Source organism: Ochlerotatus camptorhynchus, unplaced genomic scaffold (assembly GCF_037179485.1).
Source record: "Ochlerotatus camptorhynchus isolate MF236.1 unplaced genomic scaffold, CSIRO-AGI_Acam_v1.1 ptg000150l, whole genome shotgun sequence".
NCBI classification, from domain to species: Eukaryota; Metazoa; Arthropoda; class Insecta; order Diptera; family Culicidae; genus Ochlerotatus; species Ochlerotatus camptorhynchus.
Genome location: NW_027040640.1, coordinates 1,128,651 through 1,141,709, shown reverse-complemented (window position 1 = coordinate 1,141,709; position 13,059 = coordinate 1,128,651).

The window sequence follows — 13,059 nt, the reverse complement described above, 5'->3', positions numbered from 1 at the left end:
TTTTAAATAATAAAAAATAGAAAAATATCCAAAACTTGTTCCAATTACTTTTTTGACTTTATATAATGAAAGTACACCAAATTTACAAAAAAAAGCACTCAAGTTTTCAAGATGTAGCGGTTTGAAAGTAGATATTTTTAAAATGTTGGTAGTTTTTTGCCATTTTTAAATGTATTTCGCGGTTCTCCAGAAAGCTTCAAAGTAAAAAAAAAACAGTGTAACTTTAACGCATACACTCAATGACGTTGCACCGTTGTTGTTTATGTTTACTGCAGCTTTCTGTTTGTCATAATTTTTGCCTAGATTTTCGTTTTCGATAGCTCTGATCGATTTCGACTTCAACTTTTCATGATAAAAACGGTACTGGACGTTCCCCCAGCAACAAATCTCTCCAAGTTGCATGCTCATGGCGAATCGAGCGTAATACGAACACGGAACCATCACTCTGGGATTCCGTTAACAGGGACGGCGTTGTCAATCGATTCTCGTTCCATCAGAGAACAGCACATTGGTCCAGAGACGATAAAGAATTCGTGGAAATTTATTCCTGGAAATGGAAGTGCGGCTGATTATGTGCACAGAGAACAGCTACCAAAAAATGCCGAATTTATGAGAACAAGGAGCGAATTTTGGTGGCGGTGGCCAGCAAGATCATAAAGGAATGACTTGCCTCTCGTGTGGAATGCATTTTTGATTAAACGAATGTCAAATGTACACTTAAAACCAAAATAGTCAAAAACAAACAAAAAACAACTGTCAGACTAAGTATAAGATTCGCAAATATCAGACATATTAAAATATTTAATATTTCCACCATCCGTATTGATACTGACACTTGGAGCTGTCCTTCCCCTAGAATGCGACCTTTTTTAATGTATAAACTTGTTGCTGAAATACTAATATGCTACCTATTGCTAAGCAATTCATGATACCAAGTGGGTTGGTTTTAAATTATCTACGTCCATATACATGGTGTTCGGTTTCTTAATGCAAATAATTTAAGGGGCGATAGATCATATTTGAAGTAAAAAATTGTTCTACGCATATGATCAAATCTCAAAGATTACTGAGTAATTGAACTTTTTCTGTTTTGGTCTATGCTTGCCATAAATTGACTGTAGCTCAAAAACTATGCCATTTAGCACAAAAATTCTTGCCTCCATTGAACAGCTTGGTAAATTACCGACTTAATTGTGTCATTTCTACTTTAAGTAAGCTGCATTTAGACACATTTTAGGTCTAAAACTTGTGTTTTCCTACGGGTTTTTCCTTATTATTTCAAAAAATACGTAATAAAGTGTATTGTTTTGCCTAACCAAAAGATGCCTCTCAATGCGCTCTACAACTCTATCTTTGACACCAATTTTCTATCTTACCCACCGTGCGTTGCTGTTGACGTCTGTTTCGAGGGGGGCGACACATCTAAATCTCAATTTTAGATGCTCAAAAATTTAACACTAGCGAATCATTCTTCGAAAAATAATCTTGCATTTCTCGCAGGAAATCTTCAGAATCGTCATCAATCGTCTTTCTATCTACTCAGCGTGTGAGCTTCTAGCCACAGCAAAACACAATCTTTCCTGCAGCGTAGATAGAGTCGTCCGTCCCCCTCGGTCTGTTTGCAGAACGCATGATGAAAATTGAAAATGTTCTGTTTTTTTTCTCGAGATGTAGATCAGTTCATTGAACTGATTGGGCATTTTCTAATGATTAATCAAATTGAAACACTGATCGTCGTTTCTTTCATAAATTTATTTCAATAGTTGCTCTATGTGTCCTCCATTTTCTTGGATGCAGTACCTGAACCTCCTTCCGGTCTCTTCCACAAGGTTAATATTATTTAGGGTAGAGCGCTACTTCGTCGTAATCGTCTATTTCCGTTCTATCGATCAGAAAAGCTCAATAAAATCAATGATTTCACCATGCAAAAAGCAATAATAGGTTTGTTCAGATGCGTTAGTTCATTAGCTACAACATAAGTCCTATTAGAGCGCATTGTATGAATATTTACGCTCATTGTTCTCAAAACAAAAAAAAAGCGCTCCTAGCGAATCCCCTTTTTATACGTTTATCTGTAGGACGAAGAAAATCTAATGGCGTTTCAATGCGTTAGGATGGAATTGAAACTCGTAGAACGAATTTAGAATCAAAAAGCAGTTATTAGATTTTAAACAATATCTCAACAATTTGTGACTCTTCATCAAATCCAACGGTACATATTTATGGAAAGGTGAATAAATTTAGAAGTCATTTTGACAGAAATATTCCATTTTTCGTTTAAACTTGTTCAGAAAAGAGATGTAAAGCGCGGGTTGTACTTAGTAGGACGGAAATTATCTTTCGAGCAGCAAGAAAAATTCGGTCAACTAGCTGTTCGCGCGTGTTGATTGTCACCGAATACACCTCTTCCTTTATGCACCCCCATAAAAAGAAGTCCATGGTAGTCAAATCCGGACTCCTTGGGGGCCAAACAATCGGCCCAGTCCACCCGATCCACGGTTCCCGATAGTTGGCGTTCAAAAAATGACTTACCGCATTTGTGGAATGAGGTGGGGCTCCGTCCTGTTGAAACACCAAGCGCCGTCTCACAGCAAGTGGGACATCCTCCAGCAGGATTGGAAGCTCGTTTTCTAGAAATTACAAATACTTCGCGCTGTTTAGCGAACCTTCGATAATGTCCGGCCCGATGAGCTGTCGGTCAATTATACCGGCCCATACATTAACGGAATACCGGTACTGTGTTCTTGTTTATTTGACCACTCTTGGGTTTTCAATTGCCCACGTGTGGTCATTGTGGGTATTGAAGTATCCTGCACGGGTAAAGGTGCACTCGGCCGTCCAAAGAATGCTTTTCAAGAACAATGCATCATCATCCATTTTCGCTGTCATAATCCTGCTGAACTCAAGCCGGAGCGGTTTATCTCTTTCCAGAAGCTCCTGTAGCGTATGAAACGGATGCATATTATCTCTGTTTAAAACGTACCATACGCTCCAGTGAGAGACCGGAAACTGAGCTGCAACTCGCCTTGTGCTGGTTTTAGGATCGTTCTCACAGTTCTTAAAACTTTCTCCTCCATGGCCGGTGTCAGCGACCGGCGGGGCTCGAAAAATTTCCGAATTCTAAAATAGATATACAAATTGGTTGATCTGGGTTTTGCGGAACATCTGTGATTCTTGTCGTATACAGTTTTCTAAACGTACTGAACTATCAAGTAGCGACGAGTTATCGAACTGCGATGAACAAGATATCAACATGAATGTTTCAAGTCAGGAATCTTTAGCAACTGTACCATCAATAACATCGGTAGAAACAATCGACTCTAATGTTGGCGAATATTCGCAAAGTGTTAATATTGAACTTTTCAACAAATATATACCTAGTATTATGACATCACCAATTGATATGAAACAAAATGAGTTGTGTAAATTATGCTGTGAAGAAATATCATGAAATTAATCAACGAATTAGAAAGCACATATTTGCGCTTAATGCAGAAGCAAACTTAGATGATAACAAAACTGACGATTTTAATGAAATTATTGAACAGCTAACAGAAAAGTTTTCGAAAGAAGATACAACGAAAACTGGAAATTTTAAGCTCTTGACGATATTACCTAGATCATGGACAGTTCAGAAAATTATGGACTCATTAAACACAACCAGGTAGGGTTAACTACCCCATTTCCGGCCTATTAAGCACAACTCGCACTTAGTCTTTCTTAATCTAGCGTAGTTTAGCACCAAACAGAATGTTATTATTACTGATGGCTTCCAAATTTATTTACCTTTCCGTATGTACCGTAAAATTTGATAAAGAGAAACCAATCTGCTTGACGCCAAACTAGGCCTATGCTTGAGCTTGAGCTTGAGCTTGATTGACCGCCCACGGTTGCTACTCTGTTATTGCCAGACCAGCTGTAATTACACAGAGAACCAATAGACGATGCTTGGGGCTAGCAATCATCCTCAATGTGTAAAAACTGGTGATCTTAAATTAGGCAATACCAACGCCGGCCGCGCCCGAACACAGGTCAAGAAAGGAATGGGAAGGATTGTGTTGACATGACACTCGCTTTGATGGAAGCCGAGAACACCTCTGCACTTCCACGAGGAATCACTGGGATGTTGGATAAGAGGGTTGGGTTTGCAGCAGGGTTCGTTTTGGTAAACGATAAGCTGAATTGATTTCCTAACGATCATATAACGCGAAGGAGCTTGGGACTAAACCCACGGTCTTCTGCTCAGTAAGCAAAAACGTTTGCCACTAGGCAGACGAGCACCTTAATCACCGAGTTGCTGTTATTACCATGTAGTCATATTAACAAATAAAACGATTGACGAATCTTGAATGTGGATGGGCCTGAGATTAGACTCATGTTGTTCAGCTCAGTAAGCAAAAACGGTTGCTCTAAGGCCACCGAGCCCCTCATATCACATAATACCGTTGCTCAACTTTTTGTATCCATTCAAACCCGGAACCAACGACAACAACGAGTTTCGCAAAATACACGATACACAAGCGATTTTACCATAAATCTCTTTGATATGTAAGGACCTGGGACCGCGTTTTTCTGCTCAGTAAGCAGGCCACTGTAACCGACGATCTTTCAAATCCGAAAACTAAAAACTACGAAAAAGTGCTTAGGCCTTCATTAAGTTCCACTTTCACGCGACGTTCAATGTTTCAATTGGCTCTTTACGCATTGTTCAGGCTATAAATAGGCCCTTCTCAAAAGTTACGCGAGAAATACGCACAATCGTCGCCTACCTCGCAAAACTGGTTCCAAACGACAACAAAGGCATAAGCAACGATGGATTGTTGAACTTTGCTGGCTCCGGTGGTGTAGTGCACAGCAAAAAAAAAATGTAATATCGATCAACGTAAAGGGCGAACACGAAATTATTGCGACACATTCAACAGGGCATAACTTTTTTACCATTGGGTAAAAATCAACCAAATTTTGCACACTTTCTCATTGATGTGTATTGTGTACATGCTGTCAAACTCGAAGTCGTGTTTTTCGATTCAACGAAAATGTAGGTGAACCAACGCGAGTTGAGAGAACAAATTCTTTCCAAACACCTGGAATTTCCTGACCTGTCGCACCGGCAGTTGGGAAAAATGTTGAACATTCACCATTCAACCGTCTCCAGAGTGTTGAAGCGGTTCCAGGAGTGGTTGACGTTGGACCACGGCAAAAGAGCTGGAAGAAAACCGGGACCGGAGAACAAAAAGACGGAGGGAAAGGTGAAGCGGATGATTAAAGCAAATCCCAACGTCTCAAGCCGTGATTTGGCTAAAAAGATCGGCATGTCGCAGAGCTACGTCCAGAATGCAAAGAAGAGAGCTGGACTACATACATACAAGGTACAGAACTTCCCAAACTGCGATGAGCGGCCACAATCGACGGCTAAAACTCGGGCACGGAAGCTCTACGAGAAGATGCTGACAAAATATGGCTGCTGTGTGATGGACGACGAAACGTATATAAAAGCCGATTTTAAGCAAATTCCGGGGTTGGAGTTTTTCACCGGCAAGAGCAACTTCGATGTGGACGACAAATTTAAGAAGAAGAAAATGTCGAAGTTCGCCTCCAAATATCTCATTTGACAGGCCATCTGCTCTTGCGGACTGAGGAGTGAGCCTTTCGTGACAAAGGGCACAGTAAATGGCGAGATCTACAAATCTGAGTGCCTCGAGAAGCGCCTTTTGCCGTTCTTGCAGCAGCACGACGAAGCTCCGCTATTTTGGCCAGATTTGGCATCATGCCACTATTCTAAAAGTGTCCTGGAGTGGTATGAGGCCAATTCTGTCCATTTTGTTCCAAAGGACATGAATCCGCCAAACTGTCCGGAGCTGCGCCCGGTGGAGCAGTACTGGGCAATAATGAAGCGGGAACTTCGGAAGAGCAAGAAGACAGTCAAAGACGAGAAGGACATGTTAAGAAAATGGAAAAAACTGAGAAACTGGTACCGGATGCCACTGTAAAGACTTTGATGGAGGGCATCAAGCGAAAATGCGTTCAATTTTACACTGAAGGCTCCATCGATTAACTTTTCTTTTGATTTTTGAAGTAAATATATGTATAAAACTACCCTAAAATTTTGGTTTGATTCTAAACATTATAAGAAAATTGGCATGACATTTTCGGTGTCGCAATAATTTCGTGTTGTGTGTGTGTGTGTGTATTCCCTCTAACCCCCACTGGCCGGCAGTGTTATTATGGAAGAACTCTCTCTACAATGTCGCATTTATGGTCATTGTAGACAGCTTTAGTCCGGGAGTTAGAAGGTGATAGCTCTATTGCAGATCCAGCAACCCATTTCAGAATGTCTGGAGAGTCACGCCCATTCCGAGGTTACTTTCACTCACAATAAGCCCCGCATGTATGCATCACCGTTATCAAATGGATATTGGTGATACATACACACTTCCAGGTTCGAAAATATTCTTTTCAACCCTGACATGTATTTAGTGTAATTTTGATATATTTTTTTTTTTTTAAATTAATGGAAAGCTCTCACCATATTCTGCTCTTCCGCCGTCGTTATTTGCTTCTTTTGGAATCCCTTGGACTTTTTCTCTAACGCTTCGTATTTCATTCCGTGCTTCACCGGCAATTTCCTTCCGTAGACCGTCCTTGGTTGGTTGGTTCTAATATGATTCCGCCTTTTTTGGTCGGTTTGAATTGTGTCGCAATAATTTCGTGTTCGCCCTTTATTAAATAATCTAGGTCTTATTTAGGATTATATCTCAAAAATCCAAACCTGTTCTAATCCACCTGAAATGACTAACGAATGGAAGACTTTGACTACCCAGCCATGCAATAGTTTTTTTTTTTTTATTATTATAAAGGGTGATACGGTCAAAATTTGGTCAAGGGAAAACGCGTGTAAATCGGTGAAATCGTTTATTTAAAAAATCAAATTAAATTTCTTTTTCAAGTTCAATTAGTATAAAATTCAGGAAAAATATTCAGTTAGGCTTCCGCTTTTCCAAATCCGAATTGCCGGGCCTTACGCTTGACCCCTGCCATCAGATTTTGTACAGCCACCTTGTCCACCTTCTTCGCCGCAGAAAGCCAGTTTGCCTTGAACTGCTGCTCGCCCTTAGCAGTTTTTTTGGTCTTCTTTAGGTTCCGCTTGACAATAGCCCAGTATTTCTCAATTGGGCGGAGCTCTGGCGTGTTGGGAGGGTTCTTGTCCTTGGGAACCACCTGCACGTTGTTGGCGGCGTACCACTCCATGGCCTTTTTACCGTAATGGCAAGATGCCAAATCTGGCCAAAACAGTACGGAACAACCGTGTTTCTTCAGGAAAGGCAGCAGATGTTTATTCAAACACTCTTTCACGTAAATTTCTTGGTTGACAGTCCCGGAAGCTATGAAAATGCTGCTTTTCAAGCCACAGGTACAGATGGCTTGCCAAACCAGATATTTCTTTGCGAACTTTGACAGTTTCATGTGCTTGAAAACATCTGCTACCTTTCCCCTTCCTTTTGCCGTATAAAACTCCTGTCCCGGAAGCTGCTTGTAGTCGGCTTTGACGTAGGTTTCGTCGTCCATTACCACGCAGTCAAACTTCGTCAGCATCGTCGTGTACAGCCTCCAGGATCGCGCTTTGGCCGTCGTATTTTGTTTATCATCGCGATTTGGAGTCACTACCTTCTTGTAAGTCGATAGTCCGGCTCGTTTTTTGGCTCGATGCACGGTTGTAGACGATATTTGCGGCATCTCGGAGAGAGAGGTTAGGGTTTCGCTTGAAACTACCGGCAACTCTCTTTGTCGTCTCAGCGGCTTCCGGGTTTCGATTTCCCCCCGATCCAGACTTCCTGGCTGTCGACAAACGTTCCCCAAACACTTTAATTACATTTGTAACGGTTGATTTGGCAACTTTTAGCGATTTTGCCAACTTTGCGTGCGAGTAGCTCGGATTTTCGCGAGTCGCGAGCAAAATTTTGATATGCTGCTCTTCTTGCTTGGATGGCATTTTGACAACTGAAGAATGAATTCCAAAATCAAAATAGGAGCAACATTCTACACACACACACCTTCAAAATGAGGGGTGTTCAGGTTTTTTAAATGCAAAATTGAAAGAAATACGTCAAGTTGATATTGACCAAATTTTGACCGTATCACCCTTTAGTCACTTTAACGCTCTTGGGTCATTCGTGACTTGCCATGCAATAGTCTCATTCCGTGCCTTATGGCAACTTGATGATTCTATTGCGCTCATCTTCTGGCACCACCCAGGGGAGACTTGGTCCTGTACCCAATGCTTAACTTATCTCCATTCCACTCAGCTACTCGCAATTTCTTGTGATATAGTGGGCGGAATATTATTATATGAGACAATTCAATGCAGACGTCTTTCCAAATTTGACAGATCGACAGGTAATCGGTGAGTTACCACGATAGTTGCTATTCAACAACTCGATAACGTCCCATCGTCAACGCCTGCTATGAGAATTTCCCATTGCAGACGCCAACGAAATGATGTCATCGAGCTATCGATCAACTACCCTGGTTATCGCCTGGTACCTTATAGCACGATGCTAGGAGGCGAACCGGAAGAATCGATGAGCTACCTCCCCCACTTGACGCCAAACTAGGCCTACGGATTCTAAACTCGGGCTGACGCATTGAAACGCCATTGAAACGCCAATGAATTCACTTCGGCCTATCGGATGAAAATAAAAATTGATTCGGTCGGAGCGCTTCTTTTGTTTTTGTGAATTATGGGTGCAAACCTTCATATCACGCGTTCTCATTGACTTCGTTCCGTAGCTTATTAACTAAAGTATCGTACCAAACGCATAATTGACTTGTTAACTCTGAAATCATGGATTTATTTGAAGTTTTCTGCTCGATAGGCCCAAAATGGGCGATTAGGCCGAAGTAGTTCTCTACCCTATATGGCAACACAATCTAAACAACTTTTGAGTGATGATACGAAGGAACTTGGTCTGCAGTTTTTTGACGATGAAACCAGCAGAGCAATGCCTGGGCAGCGTAATTGCGTAACAATAAGAAAAGATGATAAGCGTCAGTCAGTTCAAAAAAGGTTAATGACGACCACTCTGCGGGAGTCCTACGACCGGTTCAAAGAATTAAATATTAAAGTTCAAGTTGGGTTTTCAACCTTTGCGAATCTCAGGTCTACGAACTGTCAATTGTTAACTAGTTCAGGGACACATAATGTGTGTGTATGTACTATTCATGAAAATGTTAATTTGATTATTTACAACTTAAAGAAATTTGATTTGTCCATTGATTTGATTACAGGAAGTTTGATATGTGAAAGAAAAGCAATAGATTGCTGCCTACGACGCTGTGAAAAGGCATTGATGAAATACAATTTGAACAATGGGTCACAACCGACAGATGTGATATAGAAACATTAGTTAAAGAGCCGGATGAATTTGTTTCCTATTTAATTAGAAAATTAGAGAAATTAATACATCATGATTTAAAAAAAACAATAGCAGTCTATGTTTTTGCAGAAAACAAAACAAAATTTACAGGAAGGTGGATTTGTAGTAATATGTGATTTTTTAGAAAACTACACATTTGTATTACAAGACGAAGTACAAAGTCATCACTGGAATAATCAGCAAGCAACTATTTATACATTTATCATTTATTTTAAACATGAAGGAAAAATTAATCTCTTGAGTTATGTAGTAATTTCAAAAGAGATGCGCCATGATTCTGTATCTGTAAACTTATTTATCTCAAAAATGATTGCTTTTCTACGTACAGAACAGCACTCAAGGGCTATAACCATTCAAGGAACTCAAAAATACCACTCATTTATTCCTATTTCTGAAAGACAAATAGAAGTCAGACACTTTTAAAACTGTAATAATGAAAAGACAATTGTTGATATTACTAAGAATTAAAGTATGGATTTCTATTACAACTATATCAATCTAACAATGTAAAAATAAATGAAATCATTCTCGAAAAATCACAATTTTAAGTTCTTTGCATATGCTAACGAGCGAACTATGTATTTACAAGAAAGTAAATTGTTTTAAAACATACACATTCCGGATAATTTAGATCATATCGATGAGCCACCAAGAGCATTTTCATTGTTAAATTTTCAGATCTTTCGGAAAAAAAAATATTTTAGGAACTGGAGAACCGCGAAATACATTTAAAAATGGCCAGAAACTACCAACATTTAAACATATCTACTTTCAAACCGCTACATTTCGAAAACGGTGCGACTTAGAGAAAGTTTACTGAGGTGCTTTTTTATTGTAAATTTGTCCTGAGCTTAGATGTGGATCGGGGGTCTTCCAACTTGCTATGTCAGGCAAGTACAAATATTATTCTGAACATTCGCTGCCTGATGCCGAGTTGAATTTCAGCACTCTGGATGTCACCGATCGAGGAAATGCTTCTACTCCTGTTAATTGGAACCTGGGACGCGCTGTAGAAAGCATTGTGGAAGCCCCCAATCCCTCTGACCCAGTCCTGCCATCTGCCGCCTCCGATCTTCATAGTCGTTCCGGGCCTGTGGTTTGATGTGGAGAGGGGGTCTTCCAACCTACTCACTACGGCGAGTATCCACTTGAGATTGTTCATGTCCATTCGGCACCTGATGTTTCCATGACTTCCAGGGAAAACGCCTTACCTCGTGCGACCACCGACCGTAGTAAACACGACGTAATTTTCTACTACCAAAACGTAGGCGGAATGAATTATGATGTTCTTGACTACCACCTAGCTGTATCGGACCGGTGCTATGATGTCATCGTTTTTGTCGAGGCTTGGCTCGATTCTCGAACACTTTCCATCCAGGTGTTCGGATCCGAATACGAGGTTTTCCGCTGTGACAGAAATCCGAAAAACAGTCGGAAATCTACTGGAGGTGGTGTTCTCGTGGCAGTTCGTTCCGGGTTAAAGGCGAGAGCTATTGAAAACGTCTTGTGGAACTGTGTGGAACAAGTTTGGGTGGCCGTAGAACTGAGCAATCGCACACTGTGTACCTATGTGCGGTGTATATTGCACCTGACCGGGTTCGTGACAACGAACTAATCGATACCCATTGCCGGTCCGTTTTCACCATAATGGAGAGTGCGACACCAACTGATGAGATAATCGTTCTGGGTGACTTCAATCTACCCGGTGTTTCCTGGAAACCATCTTACAGCGGCTTTCTCTACCCAGACCCTGTACACTCTGTATTTCATACAGGATCAGTTAGCCTTCTCGACTGCTATAGTACAGCAACACTATCTCAAATAAACCACGTAGTCAACGAAAACAACCGTAGCCTGGACCTCTGCTTCGTTAGCGTTCAGGACACCGCTCCTTTCATCTCCACGGCACCTTCTCTACTAGTAAAACAAGTACATCATCACCCTCCCTTGGTTGTCACTGTTGCTGACAATCACGATCGGGTCTTTGACGACATTTCCACGACCGTGTTATACGATTTCCGGAAAGCCGATCACCGTAGTATCGTCAACGTGCTTTCTAGTATAGATTGGGAGAGCATCCTCGATCCTGATAATGTTGAAACCGCTGCGCAAACATTTTCACATGTCTTGGCTTATGTCATTGACAGGCACGTTCCGAAAAGAGTTCACCGTAAAATTTCTCATCCTCCCTGGCAGACGAGTGAACTGTGTAGGTTGAAGTCGACCAAGAGAGCCGCATTAAGAAAATTCACTAAGTATCGTACGCTTTCGCTGAAACGTCACTACGTTAGGCTTATGAGTTTAAGCGAGTTAGCCGTCGATGCTATTCGCGATATCAACGAGGGATTCAGAGGAAACTCAAGTCGCACCCGAAGTCATTCTGGAATTACGTAAATGAGCAGCGCAAGGAATCCGGCCTACCTTCTTCAATGGTGTTGAATGGAGCAGTTGCTTCCACTCCTCAGAAGATCTGTCGCTTGTTTTCTGAGAAGTTCGCCAGTGTTTTCACGAATGAGAGATTAACTGACGAACACGTTACCCTAGCAGCTAGTAATGTTCCACTGTAGGTCAAACACTGGGTGCGATGGATGTCAACGTCGAGATGATTTCCACTGCCGCATCACAACTCAAGTCGTCCTTCAATCCAGGACCCGATGGCGTTCCATCCGTATTCCTGAAAAAGCATATCGCCAGCTTGCTGATGCCCATGCTTCACCTATTTCGATTGTCCATCTCGAGTGGTACATTTCCATCTTGTTGGAAATTCGCACATATGTTTCCTATCCACAAAAACGGGATGTGGACAATTATCGTGGAATTACGTCGTTGAGTGCAGTTTCGAAGTTATTCGAGTTAGTCATCATGGAGCCTCTACTCTCTCATTGTAAGCAGTATCTAAGTGGTGATCAACACGGCTTCACTTCCGGTCGTTCTACTTCCACAAATCTGCTGTGTTTGACATCGTATCTTACGGAAAGCATGACAGAGAGGACTCAAACAGACGTCATATACACCGACTTGTCAGCTGCCTTCGATAAGCTAAACCATGCCATCGCGATTGCCAAGTTGCATAGACTTGGGGTCAGCGGCAACCTCTTGCGATGGTTTCGTTCATATCTCACTGATCGGCAACTGATGGTTGCCATTGGTGACAACCAGTCCAATATCTATGTAGCTACGTCAGGAATACCTCAAGGAAGTCACCTGGGACCTTTGATTTTCTTACTCTACTTCAATGACGTGAACTTGGTCATCGAAGGCCCACGACTATCGTATGCAGACGATCTTAAAATCTACCTACGAATCCGCTCGATTGATGACTGTCACTTCCTTCAACGTCAGTTCGAAGCCTTTGCCAGCTGGTGTAATTTGAACCGAATGGTGGTTAACCCCACTAAGTGTTCAGTGATCACTTTTACTCGGAAGAAAGAATCAATCACATTTGAATACAAACTTATCGGCACTGTAATCGACCGTGTGAACCATGTGAAAGATCTGGGTGTTATTCTGGATTCTCAACTTACGTACAAGCAGCACATCTCGTACGTTGTCGACAAGGCGTCTAGGACATTGGGATTTATCTTCAAGATAGCAAAGAATTTCTCCGATATCTACTGTTTGGAGT